At 49.0% G+C, this 16,754-nt stretch overlaps 1 long non-coding RNA gene across 1 annotated transcript in view; it reads right to left on the reverse strand.

Moving 5' to 3' along the window:
* Positions 1-16,754, reverse strand: part of LOC149870811 (uncharacterized) — a 49,303-nt gene that overhangs the window by 32,097 nt on the left and 452 nt on the right. Inside the window, exon 2 of the long non-coding RNA XR_016440497.1 lies at positions 11,825-11,921. This is a non-coding gene — a long non-coding RNA (uncharacterized LOC149870811). The remainder of the gene's footprint in view (positions 1-11,824; positions 11,922-16,754) is intronic.

Here is a 16,754-nt window from a genome sequence, read left to right on the forward strand (position 1 = left end):
CTCTGTGTTGTGCCCTGGCCAGAAGAGATGGCTTCCAGTTTCCTGGGGCATTCATGAGCCTGCACTCTGCCACAGCCCAGGGTTTATATAGTTCTGTCCTGAGCTCTCATCTGGTCATGTGACAGCCCTGGTCAGCTAAGAGCCAGTAGGGCTACCCTTTAACCCCTACTCTGCTGGCAGGCTGTGCTCCAAAGACTCTGGCCTTAAAGGGACCACTCTGCTTCCTAGTAACAGGGCTAGGGATCCCTGTTACAAGGTGAAGCAAAGACGCAGACACTGGTATTTCTGTGCTGATTCCCCCACTGGTGCATAGCTGTGTTAATGCTCACAGTACAAGTAAGCAGTCCCCACTTCCTTTGGATCCTCTCTGAGCATCCTCACTGACATGCTCAGGGGAGCTGGACCTCACAGCCCACCTCCAAGCCTAGAGTGCCAGCACATCCTTTGAGATGCTGCCCACATTTGCACCTCCCTCCCTTGCTAGTTCTGTGTTTGAAAGCACCTGGGCTCTCTTTCCAAAGGAATGGGGACAGAGCTCCCAGACTTCAGTATTTTCACTGCCATAGAGCCTTGTGCCATGCAGTAGGAGTCCCTGTTATCAGACCCTCTCCAATTTGGCCTCCGTGACCTTCTATCTTGTCTGTCACAGTACTGTTACCTGTCACTGCAATCCAGCTCATACGTACCACCACCCAAAGGCTGTCATGACCTTGGGCTGGGGAACAGTAGTGCAGGCATCATGCCTGAGAGTGAAGTCCCATTGCACTAGACTAGTATTTCTCAACCTTTTAGACTCCAGGCACCCCACCATAACTTCTAGGAATTGAGCAGCACCCCATTTCAAGAACTAAATTATGACCGTGCTTACCTCCTTGCAGAGGGGCTGGGGAGTAAGGACCAGGAAGTGGCCAGGCAACGGTGAGCACGAGCCTGGACTTATATCCTCACACCTGCTTATTTCCTTACAATTTGAGGCACCCTTTAAAAGATCTCACAGCACCCCAAGGGTGCCCTGGTTGAGAATCACTGCCCTGAACACTACAGGGACATAGAGCAGATGACTGCACACACCCAAGGAGCCAACCATCTAGCTAAAGCAGGCAGAAGTAGATTAAACACATATGGAGTGAGGGCCTGGAACTACTAATTTACAGTCTTTACACACTCCCCATCACTGCAGCCCTCCAGCTTGCTTCCAGGCAACTCCTTCTCAGATGAGTTTCCTGCCACCGTAGGGAAAATAATTAGCCTTGCTCTGATGTGAAGCTCCAACTCTTTACCACCTTCCTGCTTCATGGGACAGTCCATGATTGTGCCAAGGGCATGTAGCTAGTCCTCAGGCTCCAAGTGCCCAGCTATGTCTCTCAGCTGCTTTCTCTGGCGGCAGAGGAAGACTGCTGCTCTCCAGGTGCAGAGCAAAGTGTCATGTGAGACAGTAGTCTGAACTAATAACAAAACAGATTCCCCCCTTGCTGCCTTTGTAGACAATGAATACCAATCCCAATGCTAACACAAAATCCTCCCCTTTCAGCATGAAAGACCTTCATAAACTCCACAGGCAATGGCTGGGACAGATCATCAGTTGCTCCATGCACAGTATGGCCAGCATATCTTGACTCCACTGTGGTTTAATTTGCAATCCTGCTCCACTGCTGGTTCCTTACAGCTGGGCCATTGTCTGGCCTGCACTATGGCAACAGCCACTGGCAGCCATGGGAGCAATGTGGCTGCAGAGCTGTTCTCTCCTGAGCTCCACACCCACCATGCCAGGCCGCTGAGTGCTTCGAGCTTGTAATGTGACACAGGGGACAGGCAGCATGCTGAATTCTAGGCCTGCAATCTGAAGCAGCAAACGCTGCTCAAATGAGAACAAAAGCAAATAAATTAACTAGCCGCTATGCCTTGTCCAAATATGTGTTTTTCCACTCCCTTCCCTACGCTGTCTGCCAAACCCTTGTCCATCCATACACACTCCAAACTCAACAACAGGCATAGATTGTCAGGGCTGGAAGGAACCTTGTAGATCATTGGGTCCAGTCCCCCTGCACTAAGCAGGAAAAGACAATGGGTCAAGTGACCACAGCAAGGTGACCATCAAGTCTCCTTTTGAAGACTTCCAGGGTAGGTGACTGAACAACCACTGCAGGGAGTTTATTCCACAGTCTGGACACCATGAGTGTCTGGTGCCTCTTAAGTCAGTGACTGGGAGCGGGGGGTGCCACAGCATCCAATCTCACTGACCGAGTGGAGGCCCCCAGTGACTGATCCTGTTGGCCACAGGAGATCTCCCCGCGGCCAATCTCACTCACCATAAAAGTAGCCATGCTGCTTCCGCAACTCCTGCAGTCACTTCCGGAAGTGACACGGCCACTTTTGCTAGTGGCCCCACTCCCTGGCCAGCACTTGCAGGGGGAGCACTGGTGATCCTGCCTGCCCCCCTGCCCACTGGCTAAACAGCATGGCCTGACAGGGGATGCACCAGCACTTTCATGGGTGCATGCACATCCCTGTGCACCCCCTACATGTTGCCCCTGCTGGACACCCTGACTGTGAACAAGTTTTTCATGGAACTGACCCTGAAGCAGCCTTCCAGGAGTTTGCATCCATTACTCCTGGAAGATCTTCCCCAGGGGTGCCCTGGTGAACAGCTGTTCACTGAGTTCTTGATGTACTCCCTGATGTAGCAGTAAGCTGCTACCAAGTCCCCTCTCAGCCTTCTCTTCTGTAGGCTGAAGAGGCCCAAATCCCTCAGCTTCTCCACGTATGGCTTGTCTTGCAAGTCCCTGATCATATGGATGGCTCTTCTCTGGACCCTCTCAAGTTTTTATACATCCTTGTTGAAGTGTGGCGCCCAGAACTGGATGCAGTACTCCAGCTACAGTCTCACCAGTGCGGAGTACAGTGGGAGTATCACTTCCTTAGTTTTGCATGAGATGCAATAGTTAATGCATGCCAGCGTGTTGTTTGCCCTGCTGGCCACAGCATCACACTGCCAGCTCATGTTCACGTGATGGTCGATAACTACCCCTAGGTCCCTTTCGGTCGTGGTGCAAGTCAAATTGTCACCATCAAGTCTGTAGGTATGTTGGGGATTGTTTGCCCCCAGATGGAGTGCCTTACACTTCTGAGTGTTAAACTTCATCTGGTTCTGGTCCTCCCAACTCTCCAGCCTGTCCAGGTCTGCCTGTATCTGCAACCTATCTTCTGGCATGGCCACACTCCCCCATAACTTGGTGTTATCTGCAAACTTGGCCAGCAAGCTTTTCACCCCCACATCCAAATCATTAACAAAGATGTTGAAAAGCACCAGTCCAAGCATGGATCCCTGAGGGACACCAGTGGCCACTTCTCACCAGGACGATACAGATCTGTTCATGAGAACTCTCTGGGTCCTACCGTGCAGCCAGTTTTCCACCCACTAAACTGTTGAGCAGTTAAGCCCACAATCTTCCAATTTTTTCACAAGCATATCATGGGATACTAGATCAAAAGCATATATGAATACAACATCCAAATTCACTGCTAAAGGTAAAGTTTTACAATACCAGTTCAGTCTAAAATTACTTGCAAGTCCTAACCATAATTAACTCTCTCTTTTTTTACCTACACATTGCTTGTAAGCTGAATTCAAACTCAACATATCTATAGCATGGACCTCTTACTCTGTAGAAGAGTAGAGAGAGGCAGTTAGCCATGTTAGCCTGAAGTCAGGCAAAAAGCAAGATAGAGGTGCACTCTGCAGACTAACTGAATCAGAAATGCTTTTGTGCAGCCCACTTCATCAGAGGCTTTTCCACCCCTTCCTTGTTTTCTGTGCTTAAATCACTACTTCTATTTCATAGCCTGCTCTCTGCGTGTCCTTTCATAGCATCTAATGAAGTGAGCTGTGGCTCATGAAAGCTTGTGCATCTCTGATTCAGTCTTCAAGGTGCACCTCCACCTTGCCTTCTATAGGAGAGTGGGCAAAGGGAAAAGCAAGCTACCATCTTTGCAAGGATAGGTGTGTAGTAACATAGTAACACAGTTTCTGTCTCTGTGCTGTAGCCTGGAGTCACTGGGGCACAGTCACTCTGCACTTAGCAGAGCTGGGCTGGGCTGGGTGGCTATACTATGTGGATTTACAATAAAATTGTGCCCTTTGTCTCTACTGGGAGTTGCTGTTATGCTAGAATAACAGGCTAGCATAATTAACTTGTTCCCCAAAGAAGCAACGTTACATGGTGTGAGCCGTGGGATCATAGTGAGGCAACTCAGAGTGAGTTCTACAGACTGGCAGAGGAACCTGGGTGAGGGACAGCTGCAGACACAGGGGCTCCTCTCTCTCAGATACCAGCTCCAGAGCGATTCACCTTCCAGACTGTGGGGACTGGGCTAAGTAGGACACAAGATCTGAGCAACTTAAGGGAACAGATGGTGACCACATTGCCAAGGGTGAGCTAGCTGCTAACAACAAGAACGAGAATGCCTTCCTGAGATACATACTAGTTATCAGAGCCAAGTCAAGTTGTTCGGCTATGGGCATTACCCTCTGAGTTACTGCCATCTGCTTTAAGATTGACAGGGAGCTGATGTCACCATCGTTCCTGAGAAGTTGTACAGATCTGTCCTGATTCATCTCCACCCTTCTGACCAAAAACTATTTGCACCTGAGATGAGATCCCTGCAGAGTGCTGCAGTGGCACTATTACAAGCTACTACATGGGAAAATACCTATATAATCAAAGACCTCAAACAACCATTGCTGAGCTGTAAGGCAACTGAAGAACTAGGCTTCATACAGAGACTGGAAACTGCAAATTTAGGTCCAGTCCAATAATTCTTAAGGCCATTCAAGAGATTGGGAAAACTGAAACAATCCCACACCATCAAGCTCAAGAATGCTTAGCTCTTTGCACTTGCAGGACTTCATCAGTCACGTTCCAATATTCTTAAAGAAGGCTATCAAGGAGCTATAAGCCAGTCCTTGAGCCTTTTGATTGATGTATGCCTATCCTATGCAACCATGGTTGTAGTGGCAAAGCCTTCTGGAGATGCGCACATATGCATTCACACCTTGGAGCAAAACATGAGTGGGGAAAGTGAACGCTACCCTAGGCCAGCAGCTGAACACACTCTTGACCAGTTGCCAAATGCTAGAAGTCTTCAGCAAATCTATTGCCAATTCAGGGTTTTCTTAAATGCCACTTTCTCAAGAGAGATCTACTTTCACTACATTCATTACTCCATTTGGGAACTGCAAATTCTAATGTTTATGGTTTAGAACAGTGGTTCCCAAACATTTTCCTACCAGGACCCATTTCCAAAGATCTACAGCCTGTCTTAGCCCACGCTTCCCTGGCCCTGCCAATGCCTGACCACCATTCTCCTGCCCCCTCCCCCTCCCCCCAAGCCATGCTGGTGTCCCTCACCCCCAACCCAGAGCCCCCTTCCACCCCACTCCCAACTCTGCTGGAGGGTTCCCCAGCTGCCCCCATCCTGCTTGGGCTGGAGCGTGGTAGCTGTGGCAGCTCTGGTTTACATGGGCAGCAGTGGAGCAAGTCTGGCTCTGGCACAGGCTGGGGGGAGGAGGAGAGGCCTGTGGCACCCTCCTGCCCTGGGCTGGGGTTGCAAAGCCACACCAGGCAGCCTGGTCATAGCCCCTCCCCCCCAACCCCAAGCAGTATCTCTCAGCTGCTCCACCCCTGTGAACACAGGCACTGGCTCTGGTGCTGCCAGCCCAGCCACACAGCTATCCCCTGCCTCCTTCCTGCCACCCCTCTGCCCTGCCACAGCTCGCAACCCTTTGAAATAGTCTTGTGACTCACTTTTCACTACCCAACAGTTGAGAAACGGTGGTTTAGAATATTCTCTGCACCTGGGATCTTTCAGAAGGGAATGAGCCAGCTGCTAGATGGCGTGTAAGGGATAGTCTGTCATCTTAGCACTATCCTGGTCCACGGCCCTCCTGTAGACATCTATAATAATCATCTGCACAAAGTGCTGCACACCCTTCAGGATGCTGGCCCTGTCCCTACACCTGAGAAAATGCTCATGTACACCTTGATGAGAGTGACACAGAGGCCAGTTGCAAAACAGCTAAGCCTATGAATGTTACTGAGCTGAAGTGATATCTAGGTATGATTAATTAGTTAGGCCACTGGTGCTCAAGCTTTTGGTCCTGTGGGCCAGATGAGTGGTATAGGGGTCAGTCCACAGGCTGGATCAAGCCCCACATGCCAGTATCAGGCCTTGTGCACCCAGATAGGGCCCTGTGGGGCCTTGGCTGGCCCCCAAGTACTGGAATTGGGCCTTGCACTGATGCCTCAAACCAGGGTTGGGTCCTGGGTTTCCACATGCCAGGATTGGGCCCTGGGACCCCACACTGCCCCTTCCTGGCCCTGCCCTGGGGTCTGCCCCATATGTTGGGATTTGGCCCTGGGGCCCACGCCACCCCTGCCAGGTTCTACAAACCAGGCCCAGGCCCTGCAGACCAGTGCCACCCCTGCCTGGCCCCATGAACCAGGATGGGGCACCCCATCTAGCACACAGGGCCTGGGGTTCCCCATAGGTCTGGAAATTTGGCAACAGGGGAGCAGTACCACCATTCTCCCACTGCCAGATTTTCAGACCCAAGGGAAGCTGCATGGGTTGGGGGTTGAGCACCCACTCCTGTCTTAGGCAGTTTTTTACCTGAAGTGACCGACATCCCGTATCCTTACAGGATGGGGACCCAGGAGAGGTCAAGAACAACAAAGCACTCTCCTGTGCATGCTGCCCCCACTCTCTGGCATGCTCCTCTCCTCCACACTGGAATTGAGAGAGGTACAGGGCACATGGGGCCTCCACTGCCATCATTCTGAGATCTCCCAGTTCTGGTACAGAGGGACTCTAGAAGAGTGAAGGCAGAGCACACAGCAGAGCATTCACTAACAAACTGTCCAACCATGTGGGGGAGAGTAGAGCACTGTGGGATGGTGGAGGATCAAGCCCTCCCCTATTGAGTGTACACAAGTAACAGGCAATGTTTCATTGTGAAGCACTTCTAAAAAGCTACTGTTTTCTACTGGATCCTTTTTGGAGCACTTCTGCCACTTTGGGAGTGTTTAAAAGGGCATGTGCCTCTGTCTACTCAGTTGTTGTAACACTTCAAATGTTTCATCTGGCCACGGCCTATGGTTTTATCCATGTTACTTCTAGCCCTCATTTTTTTCACAAAGCAACAGCTTCATTGAAGTATTAGTGAAGGACCGTTTAAAAAGAACAGAAGGCATACAAGGCATTACTGACATGTGCTACACTAGTTGCAAATAGGTTCAGCCCTGCTAAACCAGTCATGAGTGGGCAGTTCCACAGTCTTGTTCCAGTAGGTCCACTACAACTCAAGCCACACAGCCCTGAGAGCCACATTCTTCAAGAAAGGGAAGGTAATCACATGGAACCATAAGAGACTTTATGTAAGCACTTCCTGAATTCAGGATGGCCAGTCAGTCTGGCTCACTGCCATGTGCACTCATGGACCACTCTCTGAGATCAAAGAAAGTTGAATCACCATTGTATGTTCTTACAGCCTCCACCACAATCAGCTGAGGAAACAGTGCAAGACATTGAACAATACTGGCAAGGCATCGATGGTGATTACCTGTTTGAAGACAGCTGATACTGCAACCAACTGTGCTGGCTCATCCTACTTTCATCACAAGATGCATTAAATGTGTACATTTGGTAAAATTCCAGAGACTACCCCTCTAAAGACATGGTATATTTTCTTTCAAATATGTAATTTGGCTCTAAAGGGGTAATCCAATCTATATCCCTATGCTCCAGCCAGAGGTCATAGGAATGTGGTCATCCTGGCACTTAGGGATTGCTTGCTGAGGTGTTACAAGAACAGAGCTAGGTGAGGGTCAGGTGGCTGTACTGAATGGAGTAGTAAAAAAGCTGCACCCTTTCCTCTCTCAGCTGGGAGGTGCTGTTGTGCTGTTTGTTCTGGTATAAGTCTGTTCTCCAGAGATGCAAATACTGCAATGGACACAGACATACATATACACTTCAGCTAGTATTTGTGAGGCAGTAGTGGACCACTGGGGACATCAGGATCTTTGGTGTCTGTGCCTGGTTCTCGGAGCAGAGCATAGTCTGGGGCTGCAGACAGCATGGCTACATATAACAGCACCCATTAGGGCTATGCGAGGCTTCAGGCAGATCTTCGAATCTGGAGAAGCTTTGGAGACTTCAGGATCTGAAGCAGCATATCCAGGTCGAAGCGCTGACCTTGTTTGGCTTCTTGAAGTGGTTCGGAGCTCCTGAAGAGTTTCAGAGCTGCCTCGGAGATCCGGCCATAGGGTATAATGGGGAAACAATAAAATATCTATAACTTTGTTGTTTTTTGTCTAATATAGATTAAATTTTCAGGGGTGGTAGACTCTGCAGAAAGGAGGATGAAGCCTGCCAAGTTTCAAAAAGATTGGTGCAGCAGTTTAGGAGGAACAGCACCCCAAATTCTTGAAAGCAAAACTCAAGTTATGTCTAGGCATTACAACATATTGGGGTGAAAACTGCAGGGGTGGTGGCTCTTGCTGAGGCCACAAAGCCTGCCAACTTTCAAGAAGACCGGTGCAGAGGTTTTGGGGAACTGTACCCAAAATTATTGAAAGCAAAACTCCTGTCATGTCTATGTGTTACAAGAGGAGTCAAAAGAGGGTCAAAACTGCAGGGGTGGTAACTCTTACTGAGGCCACAAAGCCTGCCAAGTTTCAAGAAGATTGGTGCAGGGGTTTGGGGGGAACTCCCCCTCAAGCTGTGGACAAGCAAAACTCATGCCACAGGTGTTGTGGGACTGACAGTCTGTCTTGGGGCAGGGAGGGGAGACAGGGACTCAGGGAGCAGCTCAGTACCCAGGACCTAGGTACTACATAAAGACTTAACGAGCATCAATTAGCACCTACAAAACCAGGCTAAGGAGAGGAAAGAATCAATACAGACAATCACCTGCCCCAAGACAGACACAGTCTTGGCACCAGTTTTATCTGTCAGCAGCTAGGGGTGCAGGGCCCCAGAACCCCCCTGCACCGATCTTCTTGACAGCTGGCAGGCATTGTGGCCGCAGCAGGGGCTACCATCCCTGCAGCTGTCACCCTGCTACGCCTTAACACATACAGTTTCACCCATGGCACAAGTTTTACTTGTCCACAGCTTGAGGTGCAGTTCCTGCCAAACCCCTCCACCGACCTCCTTGAAACTTGGCAGGCTTTGTGGCCTCAGTAAGAGCTACCAGCCCTGCAGTTTGGATCCCCCTGTGTTGTAACACACAGCCGTGACATGAGTTTGGCTTTCAAGAATTTGGGGTACAGTTCCTCCCAAACCCCTGCACTGATCTTCTTGAAACTTGGTTTCATGCTCTCATCAGAGGCTACCCTTCCTGCAAGTTTCATCCAAATCTGACAAAAACCAACAACGTTATAGATATTTAATTGATTCCCCATTATACCTTATGGCCAAATCTCGGAGGGGGCTCCGAAGCTTCGGCCAGATCAAAGCAGAAACTTGGTCCAGAGCTCTGGATCAGATCACTGCCAACTCACAGAGACCTAGCACCCATAGGGAAGGCAGTGGAGGTCATCTCTGGGCTGACCCTGGGAATGCTTTTTCTCTGGTTCCTCCTTGTATCTCTTTACAGAAGCTTCTTTCCTGACCACACCTCGCCTGTCCAGCTCCTTGGCAGCTCTGCTCCTTGCAGCCTAGGCCCCTATCTGCAGCTGGAAAGAGAGCAGGGCAGAGGAGCAGAGGAGATAGAGCTGCAACACAAGCAGCTGAGACTCTGGTACTCACAGAAGGCACAGCAATCCCTTTAGGTAGAGAGGACATAGACAGCTATGGGGAGATGACAAGGAGCCTGCTGTATTGATGAAGTGAGGGAGGGGAGGGCAGCATGGCTGGCATAAATAGTGTTGGGGGAAGGAGCTGTATGTCTTCAATTTGGAGGAGCCAGAGCAGGGACCAAAATCCGTTTCTGACCCTGTTCACCTAGGACCCTGCTAGTGATATCCAGCAGGGCTGTGAAAAGCTTTGGTCCCTGATTCGATTTGGCAGAGATTTGGCTTGAATCTGCAAATCAGATTTGAATCAGAGGACCCTTTAATCTCTCTGAATTGAATCGGAACCCTCCAAATCGATTCAGAAATTTGGAAAGATTCAGAGATTCGGACATAGACACAGCTTTAAATGTTTTTTTCTACATACCTCTAAGTAGCAGGGGCTCATGAATGCTGCAATGCTGGGGTGCATGGAGCATCCCACAGGAGTCTGTGTGTGGCGGGGGCTCTCAACGTACTCAGCAGCAAACCTGGAAGTAGACTGGAAGTACTTCTGTTCCACTGCCAGGTCTGCTGGAAAGCATGCTGGGGGGGGGCCCTGCACCACTCTCCAACTCAGAGACTGGTGCCTTCTGGGTCTGGGGGTTCCCCCTGTGGCTGATCACTGAGCCGGAGGAGCATGGAGGCCCCCCAGGGAGCTCCTTGGCAGACCCAGAAGTGGGCCAGAAGCACTTCCAGTCCACTTCTGGGGTCGCCACCAAATATGTGGAGGGCCCCCACACTTCTGTGAGACATTCCATGTGCCCCAGCATTGCAGCATTCACAAGCCATGCCTGCTACCTCAAGGTATGTAAAAAAACTTTTAAGGCGGTATGTATATCCTAATCGTTGATTCTCCAAATCAGAACTGAATCTTCAGATTCGGATTCAGCTGAATCAAATCAGGGACAGTGTTCTGAATCAACAAATCGAATCACTGTCCCTGATTTGGGCTCAATCTGAATCCAAATTAAATAGGGCCCGCTTCACACACCCCTAATATCCAGGGATCTGAGGAGTCGTCTTACGTGCAGCCCAGGGAACTGGAAGATGAAACAGCTGGGTTTTGCTGCCCATCCCACCTTCACAGAGAAACTCTAATGCAGGGGTCAGCAAATTTTTTGGGCAGAGTGCCAAAAACACCTACAACCTCAACTTGTAAGATGTTGGTGGGCCAGGGGTAGACAGCAGGGGAGCCACAAGTGGCCCAGTCCTTATTATGGCAGCACATGTGTGCCAAACAAACTGCCTTGACTTGCCACAGTCTGGCACCCATGCCAGGGGTTGTCTACCCCTGGCTCTAATGGTTTTTATCTGTGAAACCTGGTTCTATGGATGTTTCCTCCCTGTGTGAATAACATAACCCAGTTCTGGAGTCTGTTACCAATTATTGGGGCTGGGAGCAGGATTGAGTTCATAGTAAGGTTTCAGAGATTTTAATGTATGAAGTGCATTATCCTATGAGTGAAAATACCCGTGCTCCTGCATTTGAGAAACAACAAAGGAGCAAAATATTAACTTGGCCAAAGTTATAGCTCTTCTAGACTTCCCCATCCCTATATTGCAGATGACACTAACCCAGTGATTCTCAACCAGGGAGCCATGGTACCCAGGGTGCCTTGAGGGCATTTCAAGGGTGCCTCAGAGTCACACATTGCTACACAATGTTAGCAGTTAAGTGTGGTGACATAATTCACAAGATAAATCCAAAGATTTCAAAAAAGGAATCCACAATATTAAAAACATTCTGACCTGTTGTGATCTTTCTTTGTCCTTTTCAATGGAAGAGTTGCTCTAGTATTTTTCTGTAGTCAGAAAATGAGGACAAATTAAGAGCTGGCATTTTCTGAGGGGAACTTCAAGTCTAATGAGAGGTGCCTTGAGTTTAACAAGGTTAAGAACCACTGTACTAACCAGTAACACACACTCAGAGAAGAACTAATGCCAGTCGTAATTGGTCAAGGGGGGTTCTGACTGAAACAGTTTAAGCTTACCCCAAGAACTGGCCTTCTGCTTTGGTCAAGTGGCTCACTGACTTCTGGTCTCCCATAGACACCTCTGCTTCTGGCTTCAGGGTGGCAATGCAAGTATCTGTAAAAGGAAGAGAAGTGACCTATGTTTGGATACAAGTAAAGTAAGTACAAGACAATGCTATTTAGATTATTTGTTGCCTTACCTTTCTGCTATTCTCTGAATGTATCAAGGGTGGTGAGAATTTTTCTAAATGCTGAAATAAAAAATCCTGATACTGCTGATGGCATAAGACTGGCAGGGTAGTCAGAGACAAGGTCTATCTAGCCCAGCTTCCTGCCTCTACCCTGCTCAGCACTAGTGCTTCAGAAAGAAGTGCAGCTGGCAGATACGGACAGTCTATTTTCATATATATATAAACCCCAAAAATCATATTAATAAATATATACAATATATACTTTACATATAAGGCTATATTCTATAATTGGCAGCTAGGAAATTATACCACCACCAATGGCCTCAAACCCAGCACAGATAAGTAACTGATCTGAAACAGGTAAGCACAGTAAGTCCAAATAACCAACAAGTAGATATAGGTGAACAGCAAATAAATGTGGCAAGCAACAAGGGGGAGGGGTTCAACATGGCATTCAACAAGACAGGTATATGTATACTTATATACACTGTTGTATATTGTTGTATACACAATATACAACAGTTAAACAACAACTCACATTAAAATAACAAAATATAAGGCACTACCTACGAAATATGAGATGCCTGCACACCCTTCAGGGTATCAACATCACTATGAGTACTGGAGAAGGAAGGGGCCCCAGTACCTCTCAGCCCTTTGTGGGTTTGCTGGGGACCCTTTCCCCACAGGGCCCTCTGCCAGACCCCACTCCAAGGGCTTCCTCCCCTGTGGTAACTCTTTCCCCAATAAATCACAGAGCTAATGGGCAATGTGGGGTCCTTGTCACCCCAGTTAGGGTTTCTTTCAGCTGATGCAGACACAGGCCTCTGGCTCCTGTGGGGCCTCCAATTCCCTCGCAGGCCTGTGCCCCACTTTGGGCACTGAGGGCTCTGCCTGCTGATGATGATTGGGAGCTCAGACCGCTTTATGCGGCTCCAAGGCCCAGGTCCCTGCCTGGGACCAGCTACGCACTGAACGTTCCCAGCTTCATGCTGGGGATTGCAGACCCGAGCTGCCTCATGCAGCTCCCAGGGTCTGAGGCTCCATGCACCTCCGTGTGCACCAAGTGGCTAGAGACCCAAGCTGCCTCGCACAGCTCCCAGGATTTCACCCCATGCACCGCACTACACACCAACTGGGCCTAACACCATCTGCCACTCCTGTTTGGCAAGAAGTGGCTTCAGGGGCTCTTCAGGGCAATAGCATCTGCCTGCTGGGCTGCTCTTCCCCAGCACTTCTTAGCCCTGCTCTCTTCTCTGTCCCTCAATGTGCCTGCTGTGTGCTGGGCACACTGCTCCTTTTATTCTCTCTGGAGGCTCCGCCCCCAGAGTGCTGTTGGACCTGCAAGGTGCAGGCTTCAATCAGGTCCAGGGCTTTTCACCCACTACAGCCCCAGGCAGGGGCAGGGCCACAGTCAGTCCCTCTCAGCAATTACCTGATAGGTGGACATGTTCCACCAATCATAACAAAGCTCCTCCAGGCCCAGGCATGCTGGGCTGTATTGTTAAGTCCACCATATTTGTAAGTGTTTTCAGATTTACAGCCTAAGAACTAAAACTACATCCATGTAGGTTCTTTATTCTATAGACCACCTGGTGTTACGAAAAGTGGTGGAAAATTTCCACTAAGCTCTGTCCTGTGTTCACTTTTCATGATACCACAACTCAAAATGTCAACATTTTTTTAAATGTTACAAACACTGGAAATATATTACAGAGAAGTGCCTGATAATTGAAAAGCCACTTTTGTTAGAAGATGGACCTGCAGTGAAATGCAAATCACTTTTGTGAGTTTTATGACTTGAAAGATTTCTTTCTACCTGAAAAAGCTGCTGCAGGAATACACCCCAGAACAGACATAAGACTGGAAGGGCCTTAAGTCATGGAGTCCTACTTCCTGCTGGCACAGGCACCTCCTTATGTACCCTATTTCCTCACATACAACATACCCCTTTTTTCCAAAAATCAGTAGTTAGAAATTGGGGTTCCTCATGTTATAAGTGAGGTGTGGCAGGCCCACGCTTGTAGGGCTGCCTCTGGCATGCCCTGCCTACCTGGGCACCACCTGAGGCGTACTCATCTGCCACAACTTGATATTATTTGAGATTAGTTGGAGGTGCTGCTCAGTGTTTTCCTCTGGCCCAAGATGGCTCAGCTGGTAGGTCTTCTGTGAGGCTCTGCCATCCCTACACTTCACCCCTTTCCACTTAGGTGGTCCACTCTGGTCTTGGTGAAGTCTGCGGCAGGCCACTGGTGCCACTCATTCTCCTGTCATGCCTACCTGCACAGTCCCCCATGGTGTGGCCTTCTTGACTGACAAATGCACAACTTAATGATAATGAAACTAAATGTGCTCACATGATGCCAGCATGCAGGGCATCAATGCTACCTGCACCCAAAACTTTACTTCAGTGTTCTGCGTTCAGTGAGGTGCGCTCTGTCTGGCTTCCCCATTGTGGGTATTCCCCAGGTGAGCTGGGGTTCTAGGCCTGCTGGTACCCAGCTGCAGACCCCAGTACTTTGGGCAACGTCCCCTCACACTCCCTAGGGTCCTCCACGACCACTGGTGCCCTAGCAGTGGATTTTGGGTCTGTACCCACTCAAACGTGATGGCTGTGGCTGCAGGGGCACTGGACAGATTTTTTTTCCAGGCAGGCTCTACCAGGCCCTCTCGGGCTGGCCTCCTCCCTCCCAGCTGCCTTCCTGGTACCTTTCACCATTTTGGTGTGTAAGCAGAGGGTTGGTTGGGTCTGCACCTTTGGATTTGCCCATCGTGGCTTCCACGCCAATGCCTGCTCTTTCTCCTACAGGTGCTTGGTTGCCTGCAGCATCTCTTCTGGTGGGGCCTTCTGCCCCTGGAAGGATTCCCTGCTGTGGTGCTTCAGGTATTTTGTGTTGCCTGCCTCTGCAGCAACCGGGGCTCCTGCAGCCTGGCCTCACAACTCGCCTTAATGGGGGTGTGCTGGTCCCGCTCCAGCTGCCAGGAGGGTTTTAGGTTGCATTCGTGGTGTGCCCTCTTTCCCCCTCCCCTGTGCTACTACCAAGGAGTTCCTTTTATCTTGAGAGTCCTCCAGGACCAAACCACTCTGTGGGCACTCTTCTGGTCACATGGTGCCCGCCCACTCCCCAGCAGACGGGCCACCTGGATGCCGGTGCTGCGGTAAGTGTGCCATGGGCCGGTCACATAAGGAATATGGTAATAGCAATTTCTGCAGTGTAATCCTCTGCTGGGGGAAGGCAGAAGTAATGCTGCGTATGCACCACAGAGAACAGCCCAGTGAGTATGCCGGGACCCCCAGCTGATGCTACTCAGTTACCTACTGATACTTACCAGTATGTTTAAGGAAATATCTTTTTATCTTCATTTTGCCTTTCAAAAACAAGGTGCATCTCTTAATCAGGGATGTGTTGTACATGAAATACATGTTAACTGCTGTCATAGCTGATCACGTTTCTTCCCGAAAATGGGTAGTTTCTGACTCCTACTGGGAGGCTGCTCCAGATGCTTACTGCTCTACTGGTTAGAAACCTTCTTCTGATTTCCAGCCTAAATTGATCTGAGCAGTGTATAACTATGTTTTCCATTACAAAGATTGTCCTCTAGTTCCATCATTAAAACACAAAGCTACCCCCTTTCATCTGCTATAAGCTCTCCAAAATCTCAGATTAAACTATTCTAAGACTCCCCAGTTTCTTCCAGCTATTTCCAGCTGAGTTCCATCCTAGTTGCTCTGAATTTCTTCACAAGCTCAAAGCTTACAGAAGACAGAGTAGAGAGAGGAGTCTTACTTTGTATTTGTGTACAAAGACAAGACTATACAGCAGGAGGTAGGGCTGGGGGTGCCTAAATAACATAGCAAAAATGCCATTTCCCAGTTCCTGAAAATTCTCTGGTGCCTTAGCAATAAGACTATTAAAAGCAATAATTAAACAAGGCAACAATTCCCCTTTGAAACTGAGGCCAATAATGAAAAAGACCAGGAAAAAAGCAAGGACAACATCTTTCATCGTACCAAATGAATGCAATCATTCCCATGCCATTTATGCAGTATTTGTAGGCTTGTCCTGAAGTTCTTAAACACCTCTTTGGTCCCATGGAAAGTGTAAATGTTGATCTTAGTTTAATCTCTGAGATATGCTTCTGTAGGTCACAGAACTATCCCAAAACCAGCAACATTTGCCATTCTTATCTCAAGGACCTGGGAGTCAGCAACATGGCCATTAGGCAATTCATTTCTTTCCCTGAAACAGCAGCCCTAGGAATTCTAGCCCCTTGGCTGCACTAAGATTACCCTAACTATTGTGCAAAGCAAAAAATATAAAAACCTAAAAATCAGATTTTCAACGGTGACATTCTGGCTGCAGAAGGATCACTTTCCATTTTGGGGGGAAAATAGGTGAGCTCTGCTTGGCAGGGATACGTGCCAGGGGATGTATAATATAAAGATCTTGGAGTACAGCACTTCTGTTCTTATATGAGCTGTCAGTAATGAACTGGCTACCCTTGGATCACAAGGATAGAAGTACAGCTCAAGGACCCTGGAAGGCTTCTCAGCCTTGGTCCCACATAGCTACCTTGGTTTTTCCCCTTCCCTTCCCTTTCCTCTGTGACTAGGTCCTTGCTGTACTACAGAGTGAATTCAGGTGCTGTATTATTTGTTCCCTGTTTCATATATTCCACAGCTAAGTTTTGTACAAGGACACAGCCTGATTACTCATGGCCCAGGTTTAGCTGGAGCTTCTCTGCCTTGCATTCAT

The sequence above is a fragment of the Crocodylus siamensis genome, chromosome 2, assembly GCF_052110815.1.
Source record: "Crocodylus siamensis isolate JL-2025a chromosome 2, ASM5211081v1, whole genome shotgun sequence".
Taxonomy (NCBI): domain Eukaryota; kingdom Metazoa; phylum Chordata; order Crocodylia; family Crocodylidae; genus Crocodylus; species Crocodylus siamensis.